Here is a 13,032-nt window from a genome sequence, read left to right as displayed (position 1 = left end):
ACTGTGCTCCGCAATAAGTTTTGGAGATAGTCACCGATTTCAACTGTTTACATGCACACATTTAATTTATACATTTAAAACCAAATAAAGTATATTTACAAACTTGCTTTAAGGCTTTTTTGTAGCATAATCTAGATATATGAGTTTGAAAATATTTACAATTAGAGTTTCATAATGTGAGAAAATTGAGTTAGATGCCCAACTTTATCCACTTTTCATATTAGGATATTATTTTAAAGTTCAAAAAGGTAATATTTAATCAATAAAAAGTAAAAAATTAACTTTAGTTCGAGGCATTATTTGCCGAAGACATATATAGGCCTTATTTTACTTTAATACTACTTTAAAAATTCTGTGAAAATATATGCCGAAGAATGAATATGGTGGTTACCATATGTTCAGCTGTAAAAGAACTTCTTTCCACAATCTAAAAAAATAGAGTTATTAAATATTAAACACGAATCAATAAACGATTCAGCATTAGATGCAAAGGTCATCAATTAAATTTAGTTTATCTCCCCTTCTATAAACCCATATCCAAATCAGTTCTTTCATCGAAGACGAACTTATCATTTGGCCCCGTTTTGAAAGTATGCTGTTGTTTTTGTTACGAAATGTACGCAAAAAGAGTGGGAAATAATAAACGGGACAGTTATGTTCCCAGTGTGATATGGTGCCGATCTTGTTTAAACTGGTTAGATCCCTTTACAGGTATTTATGGGTAAAATATAATAAGCCAACATTCATCGATGCCACGCCTTGATCTAAGTTATGCAATGAGGTTTCACTAATCTCAAATGGATGCTCTTTTCCCAAAATAATGTAATTTTGCATAGTAACGTCATCAGAGAGTCGGAATGACACATGGAGTCAGCTAGTGAACCGAAATAGACCGTTTTAAGGAAACTATGCTGCTGTAAAAAAGAAAATGAAGCGTTGATCATTTATATATGTATCTCGCGGAGAAGGAGAGTAACAATTCTCAGCTTGTGATATGTACATGTATATACTAAAGTTTTTCTCGTCAGTGTATTTAGGAACTATACAACAAATTAAAATTTTTAAGCTGGTGTTAATATATTTATAAAATAATAATAAATCAGAAAGGGATTTACTGATAACCGATCAAAATTTGCGCATGCTTATTTAACGGTATATATTGCACACAAGTAAATATGTATATAAGCACATGCAACGCTTATCAACTAGACCGCAACAAATCAACAAATACAAAACGCAAAAATTTACATCACAGAATGACTTCAAAATGCCAACAAAATGCAAAAAACAGCAAAAATAAAAGACGAATTCAAAGAAAAAAAACCGAAAAAATGATTCAAAAACACCGCAAACAAAAACAATTTCACAAAAAAGTGTCACGAAAATATTTATGTCTTTTATATAAAAAATAGCATTTAAACTACTTTACAAAGTGTGGCATTTACCGTAAATTAGGTTAAATATCGAATCTAGCGCTGCTGTGCTGTTGATGATGCTCCGCACTACAAAGTAGCCGTGGCGCATGCGCGGCAACAAAAGCAAATTGAACGCCGGACATAGCTGTACGCTTTGCCATTGCCGCGCTTCAATAGTGTTGATTGTGTGTCACATTGTTTGTTTTTATTAACTGTCTACATGTATGTGTGTGTGTTTGTAAGTTTGGCTGTTAGGTCAGTATGACCAATTTTGTTATTGTTATTGCTATCGTAGCCGGCAACGTGTTCGGTAATAATATTAGCGTAAAAACGTAACACAGAAATCAACAGCAACAAAAACAACAATAAAAGCAACAACAACAGCAGCAACATGTACACAAGCGTGCTATGAATGAACTGGCATTTTACTATTGCAAAATAAAGAAATACGGAAAACGTCACAAAATGTCAAGCCGCTGAAGTGTCGAAGTGAATGTATCTTAAATTGCATTATGCTGTTGCATAAAGGGCCGAAATGTTCATTTTTATTACAACTTGTAATTAACTACAACAAAAATAACAACAACAACATATGGCCAGTGTTTGAGGTTTACCAAATAATGGCGAAAGGTTAAGGCCACGCTTATGCTCTTCACCATAAATGTGGAGTACACACGTACGGTTCGGAAGTGAACACACTACTTTCTTCTTAAGAGACGCCATACCACCCACTAAAACACTAGCTGGACGGAAATGAACAATTAGTCGACACTTTCTCGCTTATACTATGATACCCATTCATATGTTTGTTGTTGTCCAGCTGACCAGTCAATAAAACAAAGCGCTTTGTCGCAAAAAAAAAAAACGAACAGAAATTTAACCAGAAAGCATGGGTTAAGTTCGGGTATAACAGAACATTTTATACTCTTATACATTATATGGGGGTTGGGGTAATTCTTGGACCGATTTTACTCACTCTCGCCACCAAGACCAAGGGGTCTTGGAAAGATATAGTCCGATTTCGACAATGTTTTAATGAGCGATGCCACAGCTCCAATGCAGTTTTTATACTCTCGCAACAAAAGTTGTTAAGAGAGAATTATAGTTTTGTTCACATAACGGTTGTTTGTAACACCGAAAACTAAAAGAGTTAGATATCGAGTCACATATACCAAAGTGATCAGGGTGACGAGTACACAAATAGGTTTTTTTGTATATATCTCGCGAACCAATAAGGCTATACAAACCAAACCTTCTGCAGTCGTTTCCCTTACGTACCCCATCATACACCACGAAAATAGTTGAAATTGGATAATAACCCACCTCCCACACAAAGGTTATATTGAAAATTACTAAAAGTGTAAAGTCCATATAATGCAATTTTGAACTCCATCTCATTCCCTCACTTTCTAGTATACACATAACGAACCAATGAAAATAGTGTAATAAAACTTAACACAACTACTGTATGTGATCAGTATCAGATCATAATTAGTGAAAAAACTTTTGAAATCGGACTATAACTTTTCAAGGCCCCGGATATCGAATATGAAGAACTCAGTGCCTTAGGGTAATTTTTCACCGAAAATATCGGTAAATCTCTCAGATATCTTTATATAATTAAGAGGGAATCTTTTTCTTCTAATAGTGCTTCTAGCTCTAATATACCTAATCATAGGATTTTCAAAAATACGATGGGCTTAATAGTGAAATCGGTTCAGGAACTACCTCCTATACTATATATCAGAATTTTTGATGTTCTATTGGACTTTATACCGAATATATGGGTCAAATTGTGTGTTATCTTAAGAAAAATATATCAATAAATTGCGAAAGTATAAAATGTTCGGTTGCACTTGAACTTAGCCTTTCTTTACTTGTGGTACAAAGTGTTATTCCGATAACTTTATTGGTTCCTGATATATATATATAGTAAGGTGAACGAATCAGTAGGAATTCAAAATTGTATTATATATGAAGTAGGCGTGGTAGTAAGCCGATTTCTCGGGCTCGTCACATCAGAGTGTTTCAGAAAATATTATGTACCAAAGTTCATTGAAATTAGTCGAGTAGTTCCTGAGATATGATTTTTGACCCAAAATGTATAATAAAACTTCTGATTTAAAGCAAAATAGTCAAATCTATCCATATTTTTTTCTCTGGCCCTCATATACAGAATCTCTTATAGAATCTAAATGTGTCCAACTCAGAATAACGTATTTTTTTAACAAAACCGGTCTACAATTTTGCCTATCACAAAAATAAAGATATTCCGATTGCTGTAGCATCGCTCATCACAAAGACATAAATGGTCGTTATATAGATTTCGGACTAAAATAGAAAAAAGAAATGTATCATTTTTTCTCAACATCATTATTTGAATTTAAATCTTATCTTCCTCGCTTATCTCTCTGGTATAACGATGGGGCTCGAAATACAAACCAATTTACGACTAAAAATATCAAATAGAGGAATTTAAAAAAGGGCAACAAGTTTGTAGTTCATGAGGAGAGAATGTTAGTTTCAAGTTCGATGTGTTTGCAAGCTAATGCAGAGCAGCTGAAACCTAGTGATGTTGAGAATTGGAACACTTTATAAGGTTTCAACGAGCCTGATAAATATTAGCATCACTGAATTTTGTTACTTTCTTACAAATGTGATTATTATTTTTGTAAAAAATTAGCTTCGCTTTAGACATAGTAAAAACCATGTTAGAATTATATAACTTTCCAACCAAAATGTAATTTGAAAGAAATTTCGCAATGGAAATATTTATTTAGTTAATTGCTTACGTAAGTTTACCGGAACCGCTTTTCGCAAATCTCAAACACAATGAGAATGTATGAATTTCTTTGTTCAAGCTACATTTTTATTGTCCAACTAAATTCACTAAATTCATGCCATGAAAGACAAGTGAATGTCACAAATCACAAGTGAACTCAGTGCCTTAGGGTAATTTTTCACCGAAAATATCGGTAAATCTCTCAGATATCTTTATATAATTAAGAGGGAATCTTTTTCTTCTAATAGTGCTTCTAGCTCTAATATACCTAATCATAGGATTTTCAAAAATACGATGGGCTTAATAGTGAAATCGGTTCAGGAACTACCTCCTATACTATATATCAGAATTTTTGATGTTCTATTGGACTTTATACCGAATATATGGGTCAAATTGTGTGTTATCTTAAGAAAAATATATCAATAAATTGCGAAAGTATAAAATGTTCGGTTGCACTTGAACTTAGCCTTTCTTTACTTGTGGTACAAAGTGTTATTCCGATAACTTTATTGGTTCCTGATATATATATATAGTAAGGTGAACGAATCAGTAGGAATTCAAAATTGTATTATATATGAAGTAGGCGTGGTAGTAAGCCGATTTCTCGGGCTCGTCACATCAGAGTGTTTCAGAAAATATTATGTACCAAAGTTCATTGAAATTAGTCGAGTAGTTCCTGAGATATGATTTTTGACCCAAAATGTATAATAAAACTTCTGATTTAAAGCAAAATAGTCAAATCTATCCATATTTTTTTCTCTGGCCCTCATATACAGAATCTCTTATAGAATCTAAATGTGTCCAACTCAGAATAACGTATTTTTTTAACAAAACCGGTCTACAATTTTGCCTATCACAAAAATAAAGATATTCCGATTGCTGTAGCATCGCTCATCACAAAGACATAAATGGTCGTTATATAGATTTCGGACTAAAATAGAAAAAAGAAATGTATCATTTTTTCTCAACATCATTATTTGAATTTAAATCTTATCTTCCTCGCTTATCTCTCTGGTATAACGATGGGGCTCGAAATACAAACCAATTTACGACTAAAAATATCAAATAGAGGAATTTAAAAAAGGGCAACAAGTTTGTAGTTCATGAGGAGAGAATGTTAGTTTCAAGTTCGATGTGTTTGCAAGCTAATGCAGAGCAGCTGAAACCTAGTGATGTTGAGAATTGGAACACTTTATAAGGTTTCAACGAGCCTGATAAATATTAGCATCACTGAATTTTGTTACTTTCTTACAAATGTGATTATTATTTTTGTAAAAAATTAGCTTCGCTTTAGACATAGTAAAAACCATGTTAGAATTATATAACTTTCCAACCAAAATGTAATTTGAAAGAAATTTCGCAATGGAAATATTTATTTAGTTAATTGCTTACGTAAGTTTACCGGAACCGCTTTTCGCAAATCTCAAACACAATGAGAATGTATGAATTTCTTTGTTCAAGCTACATTTTTATTGTCCAACTAAATTCACTAAATTCATGCCATGAAAGACAAGTGAATGTCACAAATCGATCAAAGAGCGCAAAAACCACAAAAGACAGGTGAATGTAGATACACATATCTACTATATATTCACATTATAAACACTTTTGTAAGCATTAAAGTTAGATAATATTAAATGTCGGTATAATTCAATGAATGGTTTACATTTTATTCGTTGGCTTAATAGGATTATTATTATAATAATAATTAGGGAAGTAAAAATTCAAGCGAGTTAGGAAAGTAAATTGGATCAATGTGTCTAACATGAATTAATGAATTGATTTTAGAGATTACAGGCTTGGTCAAACTTATTTTGTTTACTTCCGTTAATCAAAGGACTCAATGTGTAGGAAATGGCGAAAATTATGATCGGTACTTTTTTATTATACATTTATATATTTTTTTATATTTTTTTATTATATATAATATATGTATCCCGATGTTCTTAACGCTATGAATTTTGGAAAGTTCATCTGCAAGTTTCCAAGAAGTCACAAAAAAAAATTGTTCACAAAATTTAGGGAATTATTTGACATAGTTCAAATGATCCAATTTCGGTTCCGATCCATAATTCGTTGATATTTTGAAAATATTTCCATACATTCACTATCATTTAAACCCTTGCCTCTATGGGGGCAGTCACTTTTTCACAAGCAAAACCATTTATCATAGACAGGAACATGTACTAATCAGGTCTCAGGTCAAGTCTCACATTAGAACCTCCCAAACAAACTCTCAGAGCTTCGGACGAGACACTTTCGATGTATGTAGTCCGGCGTCGTCCTGATAAAACACAACTCACTCCTATTAACCAAAGTTGACCACTAATGGGTAATATCTTCCTTCAGACCGTCTAAATTATCGTAGTACAATAAAAGTTGGTAGCTCATAAGGATGATTTTCTGTCGATTACACCAAACACATTCTGAGCTTCCTAGACCAACGTTTGTGTCGACTGACCGCGATTCGATGACCACCGTTTTCACTTGTCATTGTTGTTAGTAAACCAATTTTCATTACTAGTACACATTCGCTTCAGAAATTTTCGAATATGTTGTAAGTCGGTCCATGAGAATTTTGCTGTAAACTCGTGTAGTACCCATTCAACGAGCATTTTTCTGTATCCATGCTTATTTGAATAGTTCCAAATTGTTTTTTGTGCACTGTTTAGATCCTGGATAATTGAAACTGTGCTTATTTGAAGGTTGGACTTGGACGATTTTCATTATTTTATTGGTATTTTCGACAATGGACATTCCAGAACTAGCAACAAATTTCGCATGTCATATTTGAATTATCTCGAAAGTTTATCTTTCTCCTTTTTAACTTAAATTTTACGACGAGAGTTTATTTATTATTTAATATGAGTAATCTACTACTACTGTGACTGCCCTAAATAATTTTTAAATTCCATGAAAATCAAATCCTTAAACACTAAGCTTGCCCTACATACAGCACTTTTTAAATGCGAATATATTAGTTTGCATAATTTTGTTCTACTTCGTGAGCATTTAGCAATCATACGAGAACCTAATTTATGCAACACAAAAAAGTGCAAAAAATAGAACTGGCACGCACAAAAGCGATAAGCAGTCAAATGCATGGTTTATGAGTAGTTCGAGGTCAGCCTATCAGTACACATTAACAAATTGCAAATATTTTTGTCGAAATATATATATTTTTTTTCAAACAACTTGCTTTGTAAAAAAATTGTTTTTTTTTTTTTTAATAAAAAATTCAAATTGCGTGAAAGCAAGCAAAGATAACAGCCATTAAAATGCATTACGCTCATTAAATTTAATATCAATTTTTTTAGAATTTATAACAAATTTAATTAGAAACGCTTACTAAAGCTCAATAGTGTAACATTGACACACATTTTCCACGATTAACTTTGTTACATATGTACAAATATATATGTATATTTAACAAATATTTAACTTCAAAAATATTGACGAAAAATTTTCCAACCAATTTACTGTGTCCTCTCCTACAACACAACATATTCTAGGTGAGTGTCATTATACAAATGTTTCAATAAAAGAGCAAAAAGCAACAACTCATAATTTCAAATTGCCTACAAAGCGGCTGCAATTACATAACACTTTGTTTGAACATATGCCACAATTGCTACAACAGCAAGTAGTGTTCGTTTAATTAGTTACTGCCACAAGCGGCACTTAAAGCGGCAGCACTTCTTAAACGTCAAATAAAAATAAAGTAAACAATGTCAGACAATATTGACATAATACATTTGTTATCGAAGGTCGTGCTCCCATTCTAGCACGACAATTTAAGCTCCTTGATTTGCTGTAGATATTGCTTTGGAGCAATAGTTCAACATGCTGCGTGTGATAAAACCCACTACGGTTTGTTTTAATTGATTGATGTCAAGGTGTCCAATAGTTATTGCTGGAAAATTCTGAATCTGGATTGAGTTAATCCTGTGCTATGAAATACCACAAATCTACAGATTTGTCTACACAAATTTACGTCTTTAAATTTGTCGAAATTAATTCTGTTCGAAACGATTGGTATGTTATTTTATTACACGAAGATTATTCTTATTAATATTGATGTATGATGTCACATTCAGACAAGTCAATTAACTAAACTAATTAAGTTGTAAATTGATTCAAAGTGTTTGGTGTTCAAACGTACTCAATTTAGTTAAAACATTGTTTGATAGTTTTTTCAAAATTGTTTTAATTTATTTGTGAAACTTCCTGAAATTATAGATTCCTGATACAGGAAGATTTTCCGGTAATTACTCCAAATCAGAATAGTTACACCGTCCTCTTTGGATTTTGGTTCAATTACAATAATAACTTCCAAATCAAGGTTCATTAAACAATTATTATTAACCAATTTCTTTAGATTTTCATCAATTTGCTCTAACACATTTTATATTATTCCAACATGTTGCACCGAGTACAAACCTTTCTTCACATGTTTATTTGTAACCTAAAACTAAACGAGTTAGGTATGGATCAAATTGATGTGCCAAATAGATCAGGATGATGAGACGAGTTGAAATGCTGTTGTCCTTACTCTCTAAAATGAATTTAGGTGACAATCGTTTTAATAGTTAAACAAAAATATTTAGATCAATATGTGACTGGTCTACGAAAAGGGAGCTAACGTGCGAAAACTAGTTTTCTGAGAAACTGCTGCGAATCAACTAAAAAGTGAAAATTGATTTTTTGACACCTAAGCCCCCTTTCCGTAGACCAGGTCACATATTATTATTTAATATAGTAATTATTTAATTGTTTTATTATACAGTAAATTTATTTATTGTATGTCAACGGAAATTTTCTTAATTGTCCTGTTAGCTGTCAATTTGGATATGGTACCATCATTCAATTTATAAATTAAGTAGTCAATTGATGTCAGTATAGTACTGACATAGCTACTAGATTTTATAAAAAAAAATTTATTACCACAGTAATATACACGCAGATATAGCAGTGCCCATCGAATGACTGCTCTAGAAATAAAGTTTTTCCAATGAATTTAGAAAAGTAAAATCACCACCGACTGAAAAAAATGCGGTTGTTTGAAGAAATTCTTAATCGATTTGGTTAAAGAAAATAAATATAGACACATGCATGCTATGTGAGTCATTACGTACATAATTCAATGTATATTGTATGAGACATCTGCTCTCGCTAAAAATATATACAAAGTACTACAAAATAGATGCTAAAAAAATTTCTTATCTCAGCTTTGCTATTATTAATATCAAAAATCTCCCTTCCGTCTTTTTGTCTTTTGAATTTCGCGGCTATGCATAAAGCGCTACAGAGCTCGTATCTGACAATACTATACATCTTTGAAAGGTCTTGACATAACCTACATGATTAGTTTTGATATTGCGTTAAACATGGAGTTCACTAACGCCGAAATTCGCGCTATTTTAAAGTTTTTCTTCGTAAAATACAAATCCGCTAGAGAAACGTGAGATTAATGGTGTTTTGGGGAATGGTACTCTATCACTTTGAACTGCGGAGTAATGGTTTCGACGATTCAGAGCGAGTGAAAACGACACCACGGATAAGTCAGCCGGCGGAAGACCTGTGACGACGAATACCGATCAAAGCATGGAAAACATCGATTTAAACCGGCATGTGGCATCTCGTGACATCGCCCAGGAGATGGGAGTTAGTCACCAAACCATTTTAAACCATCTGCAGAAGGCTGTATACACAAAAAAGCTTTATGTTTGGGTGCCGCATGATTTGACGAAAAATGGATCACATACGACAATATCAAGCGAAAACGGACCGGTGAATCGTACCAAACAGTGGCCAAGGCGGGATTGTCGGCCAGGCAGGTTTGCTGTGTGTTTAGTGGGATTGGAAGGGAATTATCCACTATGAGCTGCTCCCATATGGCCAGACGCTTAATGCTACCATCTACTGGGAAAAACTGGACCACTTGAAGCAGGCGATCGACCAGAAGCGTCCAGAATTGGCCAACAGGAAGGGTGTAGTGTTCCTCCAGGACAACGCCAGACCACACATTCGTTGATGACTCGTCAAAAGCTACGGGAGCTCGGATGGGAGGTTTTATCGCATCCACCATATAGCCCGGACATAGCGCCAAGTGATTACTACCTGTTCCTGACCATGGCGAACGCCGTTGATGGTGTGAAGTTGAACTCAAAGTAGGCTTGTGAAAAATGGCTGTCCGAGTTCTTCGCAAATTAGGAGGGGGATTTCTACGAAGGGGTATTATGAAGTTGCCGTCTAGATGGGAACAGATTATCGAACGAAACGGCGTATATTTGAACCAAATCCGATCACTGTAACACTTTTTATAAAACATTGACAACCTAATTCATGTTTTTTTCATATTTAATACGATGTTGAGTTCGTCATAGATTTACACATATAGACATATTACATCTGAAATTGTAAGTAAATCCAAATCTTTCAAATCTTAAAATGTGTCCACTGTTCTATATGCTGTGATTAATTCTAGATTAGAACACACCCGAGATGTTTTCGTGCTTCGAGTTTCGACAACTCCATTTTAAATACAAATAAAATCACTATGTGGTTTAGAATAAGAACCAACTAAAGCTAAGGGAATATATATCGTAAATAATGAATTTATTAAGGATAGTAATAAGTTATCATTTAAATACTAAAAACGTATATGTATATGCAATTGTAGTTTTTAATTCACCAATCTTATGGACTTGAAAGTTTTTCAACCGGTGACCTTTAAATTTAAATCATAATTTTAAATCATCTGAAATTTACACCAATGAATAAAATAAATAAATATTGAGATTAATTAAGACTACTTAGCAAGAAAATTTGAACGTAATATAAAGCTACTGCTAAAATGCCCGCATAAGTTAGTTGGAATATAACTTGAAGTGTCCCATTAACTTAGGACGACTTTGAACGTGAGACCGCATTACATTTCAAATATGTATGTATAATGGAAGCGAAAATTTTCGGTAGCAGGAAAACCATAATGCTAAGCATCCCAAAAACCGACCTACATACATACACAAACATGTGGACCAACAATGAATGGGCAAAGCCCAGCAGTTAATTCAATTAAAGCTCAGCATCTTGCCGGCCACACACGCTTGGCTCAGCTCAGCTTACAGCTGCTGCTTTATGAGCACGAATAACGCTGTAATCGCGCTTTTTGCTACTATCGCTTAGCTTATTGTTAGTGTTGGCTTTGCTGTTGTTGTTGTGTTGTCTTTAATGCGCTGTTGGTAGCGCAGATTGTGCGAGTTTTTCGTTTTCTGCTGTGAAGTGGTTAATGTCACAATTGCGCAATAATGAGTGACTCTAGCGGAGATCTCAAGCCAAGCTGCTGATGGTGTTGTTGTCGTTGTTGTTTTTGCTTTGGAGCTTTTTCTTACTGAAATGACTCAAAAATATGTTTTTTGTACACGGACACACCGAGATATTGTTATATGCTTCTACATATATATAATATATATGGTATATATGCATATTATATATATATATAAATAAATAAATTTATATATAGACTTTAAAAGATATATACTTTACTATTATATACTTTAACAATTCAGTGGCGAAGTTGTTTTGTTGTACTGGCATTTCGCTGGGGTTTTGAGATATTCGCGGACGGCCGCTGTACATTTGCGGCCCAAAGCGTCGAGCGGTTGCGTTGTTGGCGCTGCACACTCATATAACGGGTGATTTTTTTGAGGTTAGGATTTTCATGCATTAGTATTTGACAGATCACGTGGGATTTCAGACATGGTGTCAAAGAGAAAGATGCTCAGTATGCTTTGACATTTCATCATGAACAGACTTACTAACGAGCAACGCTTGCAAATCATTGAATTTTATTACCAAAATCAGTGTTCGGTGTTCCGCTTTTTTATCGACAAATTTTGTTCAGCGATGAGGCTCATTTCTGGTTGAATGGCTACGTAAATAAGCAAAATTGCCGCATTTGGGGTGAAGAGCAACCAGAAGCCGTTCAAGAACTGCCCATGCATCCCGAAAAATGCACTGTTTGGTGTGGTTTGTACGCTGGTGGAATCATTGGACCGTATTTTTTCAAAGATGCTGTTGGACGCAACGTTACGGTGAATGGCGATCGCTATCGTTCGATGCTAACAAACTTTTTGTTGCCAAAAATGGAAGAACTGAACTTGGTTGACATGTGGTTTCAACAAGATGGCGCTACATGCCACACAGCTCGCGATTCTATGGCCATTTTGAGGGAAAACTTCGGAGAACAATTCATCTCAAGAAATGGACCCGTAAGTTGGCCACCAAGATCATGCGATTTAACGCCTTTAGACTATTTTTTGTGGGGCTACGTCAAGTCTAAAGTCTACAGAAATAAGCCAGCAACTATTCCAGCTTTGGAAGACAACATTTCCGAAGAAATTCGGGCTATTCCGGCCGAAATGCTCGAAAAAGTTGCCCAAAATTGGACTTTCCGAATGGACCACCTAAGACGCAGCCGCGGTCAACATTTAAATGAAATTATCTTCAAAAAGTAAATGTCATGAACCAATCTAACGTTTCAAATAAAGAACCGATGAGATTTTGCAAATTTTATGCGTTTTTTTTTTTTTTAAAGTTATCAAGCTCTTAAAAAATCACCCTTTACAAACATCTTTAAGCCACCGCTGCGTCTGGTCCGTTTGGCTGCCTTCATCAGCGCTTCGTTTCTACCACTTCAATGCATTTGCTTGTGAGTAACCATTTTCGCTTGGCTTGCCGTCGCCACCGCCGCCGTCACTGTCGCTGCCGCTGCCTGTATTGCCGCCGCTTTACAATCAGTCCGTCGCGTAGTCACTCAGTCAATGGTCTCAG

At 34.3% G+C, this 13,032-nt stretch overlaps 1 protein-coding gene across 1 annotated transcript in view; it reads left to right on the top strand.

Moving 5' to 3' along the window:
- Positions 1–13,032, top strand: part of LOC105209503 (uncharacterized) — a 172,360-nt gene that overhangs the window by 139,913 nt on the left and 19,415 nt on the right. The window lies entirely within an intron of this gene.

Source organism: Zeugodacus cucurbitae, chromosome 2, assembly GCF_028554725.1.
Source record: "Zeugodacus cucurbitae isolate PBARC_wt_2022May chromosome 2, idZeuCucr1.2, whole genome shotgun sequence".
Lineage (NCBI taxonomy): Eukaryota > Metazoa > Arthropoda > Insecta > Diptera > Tephritidae > Zeugodacus > Zeugodacus cucurbitae.
The sequence above is the reverse complement of the archived record's forward strand: the minus strand, read 5'-3'. Positions and strand labels throughout refer to the sequence as shown.